We start from the raw sequence: 15,118 nt of genomic DNA, 5'->3' as shown, positions 1-15,118 counted from the left end.
GCGAAAAACAAGTATCAAAAGAGAGTCATAGGACGACGCCCATGTATGAAGACACGACGCATCCGGGAATTCCTAAAGCTCACTCAACATCCGCTGCAACTTCCCGCTCAACCTGCACATAGGGAAAACATATACAGGGCTGAGTACTTATTGTACTCAATGGGCTCATGCCAAAAACATTCTATAACAGTTATGTCATCCATACCAGTGAACTCGAGTTTTACATTTAGTTAAGAAATATCATCGAGAACACAAAAACATTTTCATAGTCTGGCCAGACAATCAATCTCCCCACTTTCTCAACAATCCAACAATCACATCATCTTTCCACAGTGCGACGAAAGTGTGGCCACACTATTCACCCACGAGACCGGCCGACTAGCAAGGACGGCTCCCGATCCCACCAGTGTACACAGCCTGATAGGGTTTGTGGCCCTACTCAGACCCGAATTCATTTCACACATAGCCATATAGCCTAAAGGAGTAAACTCAGACGAACTAGGCATCAGGCACACAATCTCAATCAAAACAGTCCATGGCATGACATAACACTTTAAACCACCCTTATTGTAACGCCCCACTTTTCGAACCCTAATTTTCGAACCCTAAGACGAGTTCATTTATATCTTTGATTGCCGCGATTAAATGACGAATTGTTATGTTTTTGCTTTGGTGACCTAATTCTGATTTGACCGAGTCAAATTCGTCGATTTATGACGTGGCTTTAAATAATTGATGCGGAATGAAATATATATTGCAGTAAATTATATTTTTTTGGGGAGTGAGATTTAAATAGGATCATCAATAATTACCTTGCCCTTTTGTTGAGAAATTTCGACCACTGTTAATTGTTGGAGAGGAATTTTATTTTCTTGGATTTAATTATTTGCTTGGGATAATTATCCAATTAAATCCAAAGCCTAATTACCTTATTTCTTCATGAGAAAATCGACTCCTATTGTTGTACTAAGGGAGATTTCGAAATCTTCTAAATTTTGTGGGAGGGAAGAATTATTTATTATTTATTTGGATCCCTTATTTAGTTCTTTCCATGAATGAATTGGAATATCCTAGAAAATCTTACCTTACTTTATTTTATTAAGGATTTGGAAATTTTTCCTTGTGGGAGGGCCAAATCACACGCCTACTTCCTTATAATGTGGGAGGATTTTTATTAATTTTTCTGCTCCGTGAAAATACCAAATTAAATCAAGGGCTAATTAAATAGCCAGGATTTCGAAAATTCCTCCTTATTTCCTCCCTCAAATTCACGCCAATCATCTCCCTCAAATCCCCTCAAATCTTTATTTAATTTATTCTCCCAAATCTTCAAATTAATTGTGGGATATTTTATTTTCAACTCTATAAATAGAGACTAAACTAAAACCCAAACCCTAGCCACCCAATCCCACACGCCTACACTCTCTCTCACACGCCCATTCTCTCTTCCCCACTCCTCCCACACTTGTTCTTCTACTCTACTCAAGATCCTTTCGATTCGCCAAGAGTTTGTTGAAGAATCAAGAGTTATATTCTTTTCTACCGATTGTTTCGTTCAAGAAAGGTACAATCAAACCTCTATTCTTCATTCCTCTCCATCTAAACATTCTTTTGACTCCCTCATGCATATAGTGAGTGTAGGGATTTCAAATCTAAGGATTTAATCGGTGGGAATTTGTATTTGTATGTGTGTATGCGTTTTGAATGAAATTGTATGAAGATTTAATGAATCATTGGTGAATGATGTATGATTATATGAAAACATGAGTGTGAGGACTCTTTTAAGTATGTTTGTGTGTTAAAACCATGAAAAGGTTGTGTTTGAATGAATGGGGATAAAACCCTAATTCGAATTTTTAAGCATTGAAAACTGTGGATTCGGACAGACGATTCTGACACGTTTTTGACCGAACAAATAAACTCCTTTTTATTCGATTCTTATTTTTGATAAATTTCATGATGTCTTCTATGTTGTGTGTGAATTTCAACTCATTTGGACAAAAGATGAATTTTTGGTGAATTTTTGAAGTTGACTGCGCAATTTTGTCGGAAAATGTTTTCTCGACCAGTAGGTTACGTTTTCGATTTCACCGACCTAAAAAGGTTATTTTGATATGAATTTTTAACTGGAAGTTATATGATGAGTCTACTGCATTGTGGTAAAATTTTAGCCCCAACGGAAGTTGGGTGAGTTTTTAATAATTTTTATAAAATGGTTGCACAGTGCTGCCAGATTTCTATCCTTACAAAAACAACTATGTTGTTATAAGTGATATACATGATTTATATATGTGATGACGTGATGTGTTATTCAAAGATGGGGAAAAAGGGAAACGTTGGGAACATGCATGATTTTGAGTCGGTATTTGAGACTGATTGTGATACACATAATGTAAAGGTGATAACTCGCGCTCTCGGCGTGACAGCAAGGGAAAGGAAATACTTGAAATCTAAGCAGTTGAGGTGGGCTTTCTTTTAAATAAGGACGATCTCCTAAGTATTTTACCGATGAGAATGAAATTGTGTTTATCATGGCTTGTTTGGTTTTAACGTGCCTATCTGATGTGGCTTTTGCCACTATTATTTAAATCGAATTCGGGTCCTCGTAGAGCCGCAAACTCTACTTGGATTAGTGTACACCAATGGTAGACCGTGTGTCAGCGTACGGGTTGGCCGGTCTAGTGACCTGGTTTGCGGCCGCATTCCTTGTCATGTATGTGCGGATATGGCTAACGTCTATGGGAAAATGACTGATCAGTCAACTTTTTACAATGGGAAATGATTTGAGTGCCTCGGGCCTTTCTAAAGCTAAACCCCGATGGTTACTTACGTATGACATGATAGATAAATAATAATTTTTATGAAAATATTTTCGGCATAAGTCCACAGAGTATCTTTATAGTACTCAGCCCTGCATGTGTTTTCCTTACGTGCAGGTTGAGCGGCTGCGAGAGGTTGGTGGTGTTGAGCAAGTAACTTGAAGAATTAAATGTTTATCTTTGAATTATGGGTGTCGTTGTGTCTTCACACATGACGTCACTCCTTCTCTTGGTCGTTTTCCGCTGCGATATTTCTTTTACTTATTGTTGTTGGGCCAAACTTAAATTTGTCCGGGTATAGTTTTCGTGTGATTCTGTTGGATAATGTCAAACTCTTAATCGTTTCCTTTGAGTATTAATTACCGGCCCAACTCATTATTTAAACCGGAGTCCCCTTCTTGTTTTATACTTAATTGTTCATTTAGTATGTCGGTCAAACCTCCTTGATGAAACCCTAGCCTATTTTCCTTGTTATATTTAAGTTCGTTTAAGTCGCGATCGCCCCATTTATTATACCCTAGAAGGGCGGTCGTGACACTTATAGCTCCGCAATCATACTTTGGAAAAATAAAAGAGTTTAGTTAAAGAAAGTCCACCTCGCTTTCTTAGACAACACAATACACAACTCAAAAGCAACCCTCGTTCCTTGTGCTCACGTACGCACAACAACTCTTGTCAACACCACAACACAATCAGCCTTCCATTAATACAATTTATCATGCATGTACTATCGTTCCTTTCATCTTTTTTTTAAATTACCCATCCCAACGTTCACCAACATAAGGAAACACACCATAGTATACCTCAACGTATAACACATAACCACATCATAAGATACGTTCCTTAATCACACATGCATCATGTACTTCATTCAAACTTGACAACAAGTATTATTTTAACATGACAGAAATCTGGCAGAACGGCGCAGTCGTTTTGTAAAAATCATTAAAAATACATCTGACCTCCGTTGGGGCTGAAATATTTTCACAACACAGTAGACACATCAAAGATCATCCAGTTAAAATTTCACATCAAAATAACATCTTTAGGTCGGTCAAATAAAAAACGAAACTCACTGGACGAGAATATAAATTCTGACAGAACTGCGCAGTTAACTTCAAAATTCATTAAAAATTCATCTTTCGTCAAAAGAGGCTGAAATTTATACACAACACAGAAGACATCTCAAATTTTACTCAGTTAAAAATTTGGGCCAAAATAAGATCGTTTGGTCAGTCAAACACACGTCGGAATCTACTGTCCGAACACCACAGTTTTCATGCTTCACAAATTCGAATTAGGGTTCATCTATCATTCATCCAGACACATATATTCATGCTTCCAACACATAATCATGCTTCAAAAAGATCTCACAACCATGTTCTCATATATTTACATATCATTCACCAACGAATCATCCACAACCTCACACATACACATACATAAACGCATATCCACATACTTTATCATGCAAAACATCAATCCCAACCGATTAATTTTTAGATCTATGATTTCTACACTCACTATATGCATGAGGGAATCAAGAAACATGGATTCAATAGAAAGGATGAGAAAGAGAATTCAAATATACCTTTCTTGTTCAAAAACAATCGGTAGGAATGATAATTGATGCGATTCCTCGATGAATCTTGAATTTCCAACTCCAAATTGATGCAAGAACAAAGGATTGGTGAAGGATTTTCGGAGAGGATGAAGAGAGGGAGGGAGGCGTGTGAGGGAGAGAAAATGAGGGAGGGAGGCGTGTGATTTGGTGGCTAGGGTTAGGGTTTTAGTTATTTAAGGTTTAGGTTAAATTCCCACACTAAATTAGAATAATTAAATTGTGGGAGAATAAAATAGAGGTAAATTCCCACAATTAAAAAAATAAAGTAGGCGTGTAATGGAGGGAGAGGATTTTCAAAAATTGCTATTTAATTAGCAAGAAATTGATTTGGTATTTACTTGGAGAGAAATATATTCACAAATTAGGCAACAAGATAATGAGTATTTCATAAACAAGGTAACAAGATAATTTAAAATCTCCAAGTACATCACAAGAGAGGGGGGGCTGTACTATGGAAGCATGGAAGGGAACAATATTTAAATCCTCAATTAAATGAGAATATGATTTAAATTTGGTAATTTTTTTGTAGGAAAAGACTTTCACAAAATAGGTAACAAATAAATTTATTCCACAAGGAAAAAGAAGAAGGCATATGGGGCATGTGATAGGGAGAGAATTAAAAGAAAAATATTCACATCCCCAATGAATTTGGCATAGGAATTAATTTGGTATTTATTTGAATAGAAGGGATTCCACAAAATAGGAAACAAATATAAATTCCTCTACAACAAAGGGAGGGCCGAAAATTTGGGTTATATTCCCACAAGGAAATAGTTCCAATCTTAATTTAATTAGGGTGAGGAAACAAAATGTGGCAAGATTTAATTGGATTTAAATTAAATGAAAGGAATCAATAAGGCACCAATTAAATCAAAAATAATTCATCCTCCTAATTAAATAGGGGATTTCTCGAAATCTCTCAAGAATAGGCTTAGGGTGCGAATTCCATGTAGCACAAATTAGGGATAATTTGGTTTGGATTTAATTTGGATAAATATCCCAAAACAATTAATTAAATCCAAGAAAGAGAATATAATTTCCAATAATTGAAGGGGCCAAAAATTACCACTAAAATAGCTAGAGCAATATGCATGATCTCATTTAATTATTTCCCCACTTTGGAAAAAATATGACACTTCATTCCACATCACTCACGACAATTTATTTCACATAATCAACTCAATCACATAGGAACAAATAAATTCCATAAAAGAAAAAATTTCCACTCGACATCCATATTAAAACAAAAGTCACAGAAATTTTTGGGATGCTACATCCTTCCCCTCTTAACAGAAATTTCGTCCCGAAATTTGATCGTCTCACATAAACAACTCGGGGTACTTTTTTTTTCATTCTATCTTCTAACTCCCACGTGGCTTCCTCGGAGCCATGGTGTGACAGAGTGGTATCAGAGCTTCGTTCTTTCGCTCTGGTCCGAGAGTCTTCTTTCACCTTTAGTCTAGAATAGTAGACCATAAACTAGAAGTGTCACGAAAAGACTTTCACAAAATAGGTAACAAATAAATAGGTAACAAATAAATTTATTCCACAAGGAAAAAAAAGAAGGCGTATGGGGCATGTGATAGGGAGAGAATTAAAAGGAAAATATTCACATCCCCAATTAATTTGGCATAGGAATTAATTTGGTATTTATTTGAATAGAAGGGATTCCACAAAATAGGAAACAAATATAAATTCCTCTACAACAAAGGGAGGGCCAAAAATTTGGGTTATATTCCCACAAGGAAATAGTTCCAGTCTTAATTTAATTAGGGTGAGGAAACAAAATGTGGCAAGATTTAATTGGATTTAAATTAAATGAAAGGAATCAACAAGGCACCAATTAAATCAAAAATAATTCATCCTCCTAATTAAATATGGGATTTCTCGAAATCTCTCAAGAATAGGGTTAGGGTGCGAATTCCATGTAGCACAAATTAGTGATAATTTGGTTTGGATTTAATTTGGATAAATATCCCAAAACAATTAATTAAATTCAAGAAAGAGAATATAATTTCTAATAATTGAAGGGGCCGAAAATTACCACTAAAATAGCTAGAACAATATGCATGATCTCATTTAATTATTTCTCCACTTTGGAAAAAATATGACACTTCATTCCACATCACTCACGACAATTTATTTCACATAATCAACTCAATCACATAGGAATAAATAAATTTCATAAAAGAAAAAATTTCCACTCGACATCCATATTAAAACAAAAGTCACAGAAATTTTTGGCATGCTACATCCTTCCCCTCTTAACAGAAATTTCGTCCCGAAATTTGATCGTCTCACATAAACAACTCGGGGTACTTTTCTTTCATTCTATCTTCTAACTCCCACGTGGCTTCCTCGGAGCCATGGTGTGACAGAGTGGTATCAGAGCTTCGTTCTTTCGCTCTGGTCCGAGAGTCTTCTTTCACCTTTAGTCTAGAATAGTATACCATAAACTAGAAGTGTCACGAAAAGACTTTCACAAAATAGGTAACAAATAAATAGGTAACAAATAAATTTATTCCACAAGGAAAAAAAAGAAGGCGTATGGGGCATGTGATAGGGAGAGAATTAAAAGGAAAATATTCACATCCCCAATTAATTTGGCATAGGAATTAATTTGGTATTTATTTGAATAGAAGGGATTCCACAAAATAGGAAACAAATATAAATTCCTCTACAACAAAGGGAGGGCCGAAAATTTGGGTTATATTCCCACAAGGAAATAGTTCCAGTCTTAATTTAATTAGGGTGAGGAAACAAAATGTGGCAAGATTTAATTGGATTTAAATTAAATGAAAGGAATCAACAAGGCACCAATTAAATCAAAAATAATTCATCCTCCTAATTAAATATGGGATTTCTCGAAATCTCTCAAGAATAGGGTTAGGGTGCGAATTCCATGTAGCACAAATTAGTGATAATTTGGTTTGGATTTAATTTGGATAAATATCCCAAAACAATTAATTAAATCCAAGAAAGAGAATATAATTTCTAATAATTGAAGGGGCTGAAAATTACCACTAAAATAGCTAGAACAATATGCATGATCTCATTTAATTATTTCCCCACTTTGGAAAAAATATGACACTTCATTCCACATCACTCACGACAATTTATTTCACATAATCAACTCAATCACATAGGAACAAATAAATTCCATAAAAGAAAAAATTTCCACTCGACATCCATATTAAAACAAAAGTCACAGAAATTTTTGGCATGCTACATCCTTCCCCTCTTAACAGAAATTTCGTCCCGAAATTTGATCGTCTCACATAAACAACTCGGGGTACTTTTCTTTCATTCTATCTTCTAACTCCCACGTGGCTTCCTCGGAGCCATGGTGTGACAGAGTGGTATCAGAGCTTCGTTCTTTCGCTCTGGTCCGAGAGTCTTCTTTCACCTTTAGTCTAGAATAGTATACCATAAACTAGAAGTGTCACGAAAAGACTTTCACAAAATAGGTAACAAATAAATAGGTAACAAATAAATTTATTCCACAAGGAAAAAAAAGAAGGCGTATGGGGCATGTGATAGGGAGAGAATTAAAAGGAAAATATTCACATCCCCAATTAATTTGGCATAGGAATTAATTTGGTATTTATTTGAATAGAAGGGATTCCACAAAATAGGAAACAAATATAAATTCCTCTACAACAAAGGGAGGGCCGAAAATTTGGGTTATATTCCCACAAGGAAATAGTTCCAGTCTTAATTTAATTAGGGTGAGGAAACAAAATGTGGCAAGATTTAATTGGATTTAAATTAAATGAAAGGAATCAACAAGGCACCAATTAAATCAAAAATAATTCATCCTCCTAATTAAATATGGGATTTCTCGAAATCTCTCAAGAATAGGGTTAGGGTGCGAATTCCATGTAGCACAAATTAGTGATAATTTGGTTTGGATTTAATTTGGATAAATATCCCAAAACAATTAATTAAATCCAAGAAAGAGAATATAATTTCTAATAATTGAAGGGGCTGAAAATTACCACTAAAATAGCTAGAACAATATGCATGATCTCATTTAATTATTTCCCCACTTTGGAAAAAATATGACACTTCATTCCACATCACTCACGATAATTTATTTCACATAATCAACTCAATCACATAGGAACAAATAAATTCCATAAAAGAAAAAATTTCCACTCGACATCCATATTAAAACAAAAGTCACAGAAATTTTTGGCATGCTACATCCTTCCCCTCTTAACAGAAATTTCGTCCCGAAATTTGATCGTCTCACATAAACAACTCGGGGTACTTTTCTTTCATTCTATCTTCTAACTCCCACGTGGCTTCCTCGGAGCCATGGTGTGACAGAGTGGTATCAGAGCTTCGTTCTTTCGCTCTGGTCCGAGAGTCTTCTTTCACCTTTAGTCTAGAATAGTATACCATAAACTAGAAGTGTCACGAAAAGACTTTCACAAAATAGGTAACAAATAAATAGGTAACAAATAAATTTATTCCACAAGGAAAAAAAAGAAGGCGTATGGGGCATGTGATAGGGAGAGAATTAAAAGGAAAATATTCACATCCCCAATTAATTTGGCATAGGAATTAATTTGGTATTTATTTGAATAGAAGGGATTCCACAAAATAGGAAACAAATATAAATTCCTCTACAACAAAGGGAGGGCCGAAAATTTGGGTTATATTCCCACAAGGAAATAGTTCCAGTCTTAATTTAATTAGGGTGAGGAAACAAAATGTGGCAAGATTTAATTGGATTTAAATTAAATGAAAGGAATCAACAAGGCACCAATTAAATCAAAAATAATTCATCCTCCTAATTAAATATGGGATTTCTCGAAATCTCTCAAGAATAGGGTTAGGGTGCGAATTCCATGTAGCACAAATTAGTGATAATTTGGTTTGGATTTAATTTGGATAAATATCCCAAAACAATTAATTAAATCCAAGAAAGAGAATATAATTTCTAATAATTGAAGGGGCCGAAAATTACCACTAAAATAGCTAGAACAATATGCATGATCTCATTTAATTATTTCCCCACTTTGGAAAAAATATGACACTTCATTCCACATCACTCACGACAATTTATTTCACATAATCAACTCAATCACATAGGAACAAATAAATTCCATAAAAGAAAAAATTTCCACTCGACATCCATATTAAAACAAAAGTCACAGAAATTTTTGGCATGCTACATCCTTCCCCTCTTAACAGAAATTTCGTCCCGAAATTTGATCGTCTCACATAAACAACTCGGGGTACTTTTCTTTCATTCTATCTTCTAACTCCCACGTGGCTTCCTCGGAGCCATGGTGTGACAGAGTGGTATCAGAGCTTCGTTCTTTCGCTCTGGTCCGAGAGTCTTCTTTCACCTTTAGTCTAGAATAGTATACCATAAACTAGAAGTGTCACGAAAAGACTTTCACAAAATAGGTAACAAATAAATAGGTAACAAATAAATTTATTCCACAAGGAAAAAAAAGAAGGCGTATGGGGCATGTGATAGGGAGAGAATTAAAAGGAAAATATTCACATCCCCAATTAATTTGGCATAGGAATTAATTTGGTATTTATTTGAATAGAAGGGATTCCACAAAATAGGAAACAAATATAAATTCCTCTACAACAAAGGGAGGGCCGAAAATTTGGGTTATATTCCCACAAGGAAATAGTTCCAGTCTTAATTTAATTAGGGTGAGGAAACAAAATGTGGCAAGATTTAATTGGATTTAAATTAAATGAAAGGAATCAACAAGGCACCAATTAAATCAAAAATAATTCATCCTCCTAATTAAATATGGGATTTCTCGAAATCTCTCAAGAATAGGGTTAGGGTGCGAATTCCATGTAGCACAAATTAGTGATAATTTGGTTTGGATTTAATTTGGATAAATATCCCAAAACAATTAATTAAATCCAAGAAAGAGAATATAATTTCTAATAATTGAAGGGGCTGAAAATTACCACTAAAATAGCTAGAACAATATGCATGATCTCATTTAATTATTTCCCCACTTTGGAAAAAATATGACACTTCATTCCACATCACTCACGACAATTTATTTCACATAATCAACTCAATCACATAGGAACAAATAAATTCCATAAAAGAAAAAATTTCCACTCGACATCCATATTAAAACAAAAGTCACAGAAATTTTTGGCATGCTACATCCTTCCCCTCTTAACAGAAATTTCGTCCCGAAATTTGATCGTCTCACATAAACAACTCGGGGTACTTTTCTTTCATTCTATCTTCTAACTCCCACGTGGCTTCCTCGGAGCCATGGTGTGACAGAGTGGTATCAGAGCTTCGTTCTTTCGCTCTGGTCCGAGAGTCTTCTTTCACCTTTAGTCTAGAATAGTATACCATAAACTAGAAGTGTCACGAAAAGACTTTCACAAAATAGGTAACAAATAAATAGGTAACAAATAAATTTATTCCACAAGGAAAAAAAAGAAGGCGTATGGGGCATGTGATAGGGAGAGAATTAAAAGGAAAATATTCACATCCCCAATTAATTTGGCATAGGAATTAATTTGGTATTTATTTGAATAGAAGGGATTCCACAAAATAGGAAACAAATATAAATTCCTCTACAACAAAGGGAGGGCCGAAAATTTGGGTTATATTCCCACAAGGAAATAGTTCCAGTCTTAATTTAATTAGGGTGAGGAAACAAAATGTGGCAAGATTTAATTGGATTTAAATTAAATGAAAGGAATCAACAAGGCACCAATTAAATCAAAAATAATTCATCCTTCTAATTAAATATGGGATTTCTCGAAATCTCTCAAGAATAGGGTTAGGGTGTGAATTCCATGTAGCACAAATTAGTGATAATTTGGTTTGGATTTAATTTGGATAAATATCCCAAAACAATTAATTAAATCCAAGAAAGAGAATATAATTTCTAATAATTGAAGGGGCTGAAAATTACCACTAAAATAGCTAGAACAATATGCATGATCTCATTTAATTATTTCCCCACTTTGGAAAAAATATGACACTTCATTCCACATCACTCACGACAATTTATTTCACATAATCAACTCAATCACATAGGAACAAATAAATTCCATAAAAGAAAAAATTTCCACTCGACATCCATATTAAAACAAAAGTCACAGAAATTTTTGGCATGCTACATCCTTCCCCTCTTAACAGAAATTTCGTCCCGATATTTGATCGTCTCACATAAACAACTCGGGGTACTTTTCTTTCATTCTATCTTCTAACTCCCACGTGGCTTCCTCGGAGCCATGGTGTGACAGAGTGGTATCAGAGCTTCGTTCTTTCGCTCTGGTCCGAGAGTCTTCTTTCACCTTTAGTCTAGAATAGTATACCATAAACTAGAAGTGTCACGAAAAGACTTTCACAAAATAGGTAACAAATAAATAGGTAACAAATAAATTTATTCCACAAGGAAAAAAAAGAAGGCGTATGGGGCATGTGATAGGGAGAGAATTAAAAGGAAAATATTCACATCCCCAATTAATTTGGCATAGGAATTAATTTGGTATTTATTTGAATAGAAGGGATTCCACAAAATAGGAAACAAATATAAATTCCTCTACAACAAAGGGAGGGCCGAAAATTTGGGTTATATTCCCACAAGGAAATAGTTCCAATCTTAATTTAATTAGGGTGAGGAAACAAAATGTGGCAAGATTTAATTGGATTTAAATTAAATGAAAGGAATCAACAAGGCACCAATTAAATCAAAAATAATTCATCCTCCTAATTAAATATGGGATTTCTCGAAATCTCTCAAGAATAGGGTTAGGGTGCGAATTCCATGTAGCACAAATTAGTGATAATTTGGTTTGGATTTAATTTGGATAAATATCCCAAAACAATTAATTAAATCCAAGAAAGAGAATATAATTTCTAATAATTGAAGGGGCCGAAAATTACCACTAAAATAGCTAGAACAATATGCATGATCTCATTTAATTATTTCCCCACTTTGGAAAAAATATGACACTTCATTCCACATCACTCACGACAATTTATTTCACATAATCAACTCAATCACATAGGAACAAATAAATTCCATAAAAGAAAAAATTTCCACTCGACATCCATATTAAAACAAAAGTCACAGAAATTTTTGGCATGCTACATCCTTCCCCTCTTAACAGAAATTTCGTCCCGAAATTTGATCGTCTCACATAAACAACTCGGGGTACTTTTCTTTCATTCTATCTTCTAACTCCCACGTGGCTTCCTCGGAGCCATGGTGTGACAGAGTGGTATCAGAGCTTCGTTCTTTCGCTCTGGTCCGAGAGTCTTCTTTCACCTTTAGTCTAGAATAGTAGACCGTAAACTAGAAGTGTCACGAAGGCTCAACATCCAAAGCATCGTGCTCAACCAAAGAAAGTGAGGTATGTTTTAAGTTATTGCAGCATGTGAGTTCGATGCATGAAATTGATAACGATATGATGATGATGTTTTGGGCAAGTGTACGCATGTGAATGAATGTTATATGTAAAGATGAATTGTGATGATATGACTATGTGGAATATGAGTACGATTGACATGATGATCTAAGCATGTATTGTATGCGTGAATACGATGTGGTGATAGTATGATTCTGTGGAGTATGAAAATGATTGTCATGATGGTCTAAACACGTGTGGTATGTGTGAATGTGATATTGTTATGGTGTGAGTATGGGAGACATGAGCAAGATTGGCATGATGACCTAAGTATGTGTTATGTGTGTAAGTGATATGACGAAAGCATGTGAACATAGAGAGCCTTTAGATGATATCACATTAGTGATGCGTGACAAGCCTTAGACCTAGCACGAATAGCGAGTTAAAATGTAATATAAGGAATCTTCGTTTGCTAAGAAAAAAAAATTCGTCTTCGCGTAGATGGTACGAACGAAATAAACCGCACTTAAGAGCGCCCAATATAGTGACAGAATACGATAAGCGATAGACGACTACCGCAGCTACGAGAGAGAAGAAGGAAAAGCTCTAGGAGAGGTCGTCACCCATTTCGAAACCCTGTGGCGAAAGGTCCACGGGTACCATGCATCGTTCTATGGTGGCATAAGGAGACTAGTTGAGTTGATGCCCGAGAGTTGGAAGGACTGGATGGAAGCAACGGCCAGTCGATTCACGTGGTACGAACCACGAATTAATGGGATGGATGGCGACATGAAAAGCTTCCTGAAGGCCTTAAAGTGTGCTCTAGTCGACTCTCGTTTTGAGCGACCACCGTCGGCGGATGAGGATGAAGATGAAATAGTATGGGAGGACAAGCACATGATCGAGATTGAACCCGTAGCAGGGGGTGAAGCCGAAGCAAGAGTAGGAATTGTTCCAGGCTTCGAAGGTGACTATGTTATGGATGACACGGATGATGACGAGGACCTTTGTATGTTTGAGAGTACCCTAGAGGGATTAACCCGGGAAGAGAGAAGGACCCGGAAGAAGAAGAGGACCCAGAGGAAGAAGAAAATAACGATAGCTAGTTCGATATCATTTTCCTTTTAAGTTGTTAGAATCAAATAGGAGTAGTACGTTTCTTGTTTTTAAGTTTGAACGAATGTTTGTTTCCCTTTCCAAGCTTCTATAAAAGTTCCACGTTTTATCTGACTTTGCGTACTTGTGGTTTAACGTTTCGTGCACGTGAATGAATGCAAGCAAGTTTCGTTTTTGATAACGGCGAATACTAACAACGATACTAACTTGTGTCTTAGAATCAAGATGCCACTGAGACGTAGACGCGGTCCACGAGTCGGGGGAAATGGAGAAGAACGGTCTGAGGGAAGTGTTGGGAATCAACCTCCGCCTCCACCACCACCCCTACCGCACCCTCAAGATAAAGAATACATTAAGACGCTCCGCAAAGAAAAACCCCCAAAGTTTGATGGGTTAGGAGAGCCACAGAAGGCAGAGACTTGGATCCGCGAGATCGAGTGTATTTTTGAGTTAATGGTATGCACGGACAGGGAGCGTCTGGCTTGCGTAACTTATCAATTGATTGGGCCGGCAGATCATTGTGGGAGACTAGACGAAGAACAATGGACCCCGCCCGCTGAGAGGCTTTGACATGGGATGAATTCAAGGAAGAGATGTACAATAAGTACGTCCCTATGAGCTACCGACGAGCCAAGACAGCAGAGTTCCACACTTTGAAGCAAGGAAATATGACAGTGTCGGAATATGACCGCGCACTTTGCGAGATGACTCGATATGCACCTGAGTTGGTAGACACGGATGAGAAAATGGCCGCGAAGTTCCGCTCTGGCCTTAGAACTGAGATAAGAGTAGCCGTGGCCAGCCGCCAAGGAGTTCCTTACGCCGAGCTTTTGAGTTGTGCCTTAGATGTGGAAGAGGCACTTCCAAAGAATGAGAGAGTGACAAATCCTACACCACCCACACAACAACAGAATTATTGGGACAAGAGGAAGTGGGAAGGAAACCGAGCCCCGTATGACAACAAGCGACACCATCCCACTTTCCGCCAGCCCCAGAATTTTGACCGACAGGTTGTGCCACAACAAAGAGGAAATCAGCCGAGGACACCTTACTGCAATCGGTGCTCCAAGTTCCACGTTGGGGAGTGCAGAGTCGGAGGCATCCGATGCTTCGCTTGTGGTGGGAATGGACACATGTCTCGAGAGTGTCCGAACAACAAAGGAGTGATGAGAAATGGACAAGGACCGAG

Source organism: Salvia splendens, chromosome 2 (assembly GCF_004379255.2).
Source record: "Salvia splendens isolate huo1 chromosome 2, SspV2, whole genome shotgun sequence".
Lineage (NCBI taxonomy): Eukaryota > Viridiplantae > Streptophyta > Magnoliopsida > Lamiales > Lamiaceae > Salvia > Salvia splendens.
The sequence above is the reverse complement of the archived record's forward strand: the minus strand, read 5'-3'. Positions refer to the sequence as shown.